Genomic DNA, 3,990 nt, shown 5'->3' with positions numbered 1-3,990 from the left:
CAGAGGAGCAGGAAAGCTGACGTTTCGGGTCGAGACCATTTCTGAAGAAGGGTCTTAACCCAAAACGTCAGCATTCCTGCTCCTCTGATGCTGCTTGGCCTGCTGTGTTCATCCAGCTCTACACCTTGTTAGCTCAGATTCTCCAGCATCGGCAGTTCCTACTATCTCAGCTTTGAGAGGTGGCTGGTTTCTTAGATACCTCGGATCTCCCGGGATTTGGGAGATGGATAGCAGCTATAGGCAACAAGATGCTTTGGTACACCAAAAAAAAAACAAAGATGGCGAAAATAACCTATGAGGTCAAACTAGCAAGTATCACAAAATTAGATGGTAAGAGCATCTTTAACCATATAAAAAGGAAGAGAAAGGCCACAGTGAGCATATGTCCCTGAGATAATGAGACTGGGAAAATAATAATGATGAGCTAAGAAATGGTAGATGAGTTGAGCAATGACTTTGCACCAGCATTCAAGGTAGGGGACACTGATAGCATTACAAAAGTACTAAATTATCAAGAGGCTTAAGGTGTGGAGAAAATAAGCGTAATAACAACTAGGCAAATAACTGGGCTAAAGACTGATAAGTATTCTGGAATTGATGAGTTGCAACAGCATAGAGGGATTTAGGAGTCCTTGTGCGTACATCACAAAAGGTTAACACACAAGCCCATCAGAGAATAGGGAAGGCAAATGGAAACATTGTCTTATGTTTCAAAACGAAATATAAAGGAGTATTAAAATAGTGAGACTTTGTGAAAACTATATACGGCACTGATCAGACCACAGCTGAAATACTGTGTACAGTTTTGCTTCTCTTATTTAAAGAAAGATACATTGATATTGCAGGCAATCCAGACAAGGTTCATTAGGTTGATTCGGGTATGGAGGGATTGTCTTATGAGGCAAGCTTGAATAGTTTGGGCTTGTAGTTTAGGAGAATGAGAGTAGGTCATTGAAATATATAAAACACTTCAGGGGATTGACAGGGTAGATGCAAAGACATTGTTTCCACTTATGGGACAGTCTAGGACATAATCTCAGAAAAAGGACTTTAAAATGAGATTAGGAGGACTTTTTTTCTCTCAAGAGAGTGGTGAATATGTGGAATTCTTTACCTCACAGGTGTATCAAAGCTGGAACATTGAGAATCTTCAGGGCTGAAAGAGTTTTTTTGTTAGTAAGGGACTCAAGGGCAAAGGCAGAAAAGCAGACTTTAGCATTGTCAAATCAGCCATGACCTCATTGAATTGTAGAGCAGACTCAATGGGCTGAATGGTCTACTTCTGCTCCTGTATCACATGTCCTGTGATCTTCTGATTTCTATTATGAATCAACATTGCACTTATATGGTTTGAAATTGGTAAGTCTGTTAGCATTTCATCATCAACATGATCATATTGGTGAGTACAATGTAATGTTATTCCTATCTTCTAAACTACAGCTGTCTCACTTAAGCAGCGATATCAGTCTACACAGTTGTCGATCAATATAGTTCTTACTCGGCTGAGAGAATGGAGGTAGTACTGATTACAAATCCAGGGACATTCACAGCCATACAGTGGACGTAACAAGGGCCTCACCCAATAGGTGGAGAGCTATTGAGAGACCTGCATCTTCTTTCTCAGGGACACACTCCCCAGGCATCCCAAGGATCGAGAAATGTCAAAGTGGAAGTCCCACCCATTGAGAGCTGCTGGCCAATCAGAGGCTGGCAGCTCTCAGAGTTCATCAGTGCCAAGAAGCTATAGTGGCACTATATGGGCAAGGCCTAGAATCAGCATTGGAACGGAGGTCAGCAGGTGGGCGATGGCAGGAAGAAAACCCCAGGAAAGGGTCAAGGTAACTGAGAATAAGGGTGTTGGCAGCAAGGTCAGGGTGATGGCTCTCTGTAGGGATCCACCCACTTGCCAATGGCAGGCATTGAGTGTCTGACAATGAAGAACCCAGATCCCTCACCAGAAGCTTGCAAGCAAAGTGCCAGTGCTTTCTATTCAGGCTCCATGTGTGGTGCAGGCCTGTCCACTTTTGGATTAACACTAAGATGAGGCCCTTAGGTGAACCTTGTTGTCTGGGCAGATGGCGCCTGTGGCATTAGCTGGCATCACAAGGCATTCTCTGCTATTTAAGGTACAAAGGACAATTCTTGGGAGCAGGTAACCAGTGTTTGTTATCAGTCAGTTCAGGTTATTAACTGCCGAGTCCGTGCAGTTAACAGAAGTGTGTCCAGCCTGTTGTCTCACAAGAAACAATCATTTAATTCAGATGAAATGTCATTAGCTATTACGATCCACATAATAACACTACTACTTTTATCAAGAACGAGCCTTCCTTCTGCCAAAGATTTTGTGTGGATATCCTTCCTTACTTGGTATCAGGAACTCAGACTAATGCCAATACAAAAGGATTGATGACACTTCAGATAGTTCTGGTGGACACGGCCGTAATATATCCCATGCTTCCAGCAGTATGGGGCTTGTAGTATATAACAAGCATTAGCTCGTCACCTAAGGGCATCAGTTAGTGGAGGAATGGGAATTGTCATAAAATCTGTGCACAAGACATCCGACTGAATTTTGGCAAAAGCCGAAAAGTGGTAAGGCACTCACGCAGCACCCTCAAACTTGATTGCTTCCTGCCACCAAACTTGCCTAAAGGGAGGGCATTAAGTGCTAGCATGATTGAGGCTTCTTATTTTAAAAATAATTCATTGATGGAACCAAATGCATTGGCCTTGTTCTGTTTGTTTCCGATGCCTTCCTGTCTCAATAGCTTAATCACAGAAAATACTACTTGGAAAATATAAAATGAGTTGGGGGAGAAAAAAGGAGCATTTAGTAAATCTCAAAAACTGTGGGAAGGATCCTAAGTTTAATCATACCAAATATGATTTTCCTCACTGCAATGTTGCCTTTAAATGCCTTGGACTTGAACACTGAAACTTCTTTGTCATAACTCTCTCGACCTCCCCACACAAGGGTGGCATGGTGGCTCAGTGGTCAGCACTGCTGCTTCACAGTGCTAGGAGCTTGAGTTCTATTCCACCCTCCCATGACTGTCTGTGTGGAGCTGGCACATTGTCCCTGTGTCCACATGGGTTTGCTCCGGTTTCCTTCCATAGTCCAAAGATATGCAGGTTAGGTGGTTTGGCCAGGCTAATTTGTGCCATAGTGTCCAGGGACGTGCAGGCTAGGTGGATTGGCCATGGAAGATGCAGGTCTGGGTCGGATGTTCTTCAGAGGGTCGGTGTGAGCTCGATGGGCCAAATGGCCTGCTTCCCCACTGTAGAGATTCTATAATAACTTTTTCCTTTTTAAAAGACTCTCCCAAAAACTGCCTGTCCGACCAAACATTTGGCCACTTGTCTTAATATTTCCTCCTGTGGCTAGGTATCAAATTTTGATTTGCAGCGCTCCTGTGAAGCATCTCATTATGTTTACAATGTTAACAATACCATATCAATGAAAGTTGTTTTGCAATACTGGTGATATTTAGGTTAATGCGATCATACAAAAATCCTCTTTGTGCTATCTTTGGGAAAATGCTCACCTTTTTAATATAATAACTTCTCTGCAAGACTGCGCCAAGGAGTCATATAGCATAGTTATCCAATTCCTAAAAGAGAAAGTGGAAGATGAGGCCTGAAATTCTCCCAGCCCCTGAATAAGACAGGCAATGGCGGATCAGTTGGGAAAATGTGGCAGGATTTGGAAAATGACATTCTTGGAGTTGAGAAAACATAGTCTGGTTTTACACTCAGAATTCAAACAGTGAAATGAAAACCTTGCTCGTGAGCAGCGAGGGGCCTATTTGCAGGCATTTACATCTCATCAGGACTGAATCTGGCCTCCTTTACAGGCAGTTTGTTCCATATGGCAGAGAGATGTAGGTGGCGACAATTCCCAGAAGATTTAGGGATGAGTAGCTGGAAGCTCCAGCTCACCTCTTGCTCCCCTGAGCTCCATCTTGCGAACACTCGCCAGAATTTCAGGGT

Source organism: Rhincodon typus, chromosome 10 (assembly GCF_021869965.1).
Source record: "Rhincodon typus isolate 14 chromosome 10, sRhiTyp1.1, whole genome shotgun sequence".
NCBI lineage: Eukaryota > Metazoa > Chordata > Chondrichthyes > Orectolobiformes > Rhincodontidae > Rhincodon > Rhincodon typus.
The sequence above is the reverse complement of the archived record's forward strand: the minus strand, read 5'-3'. Positions refer to the sequence as shown.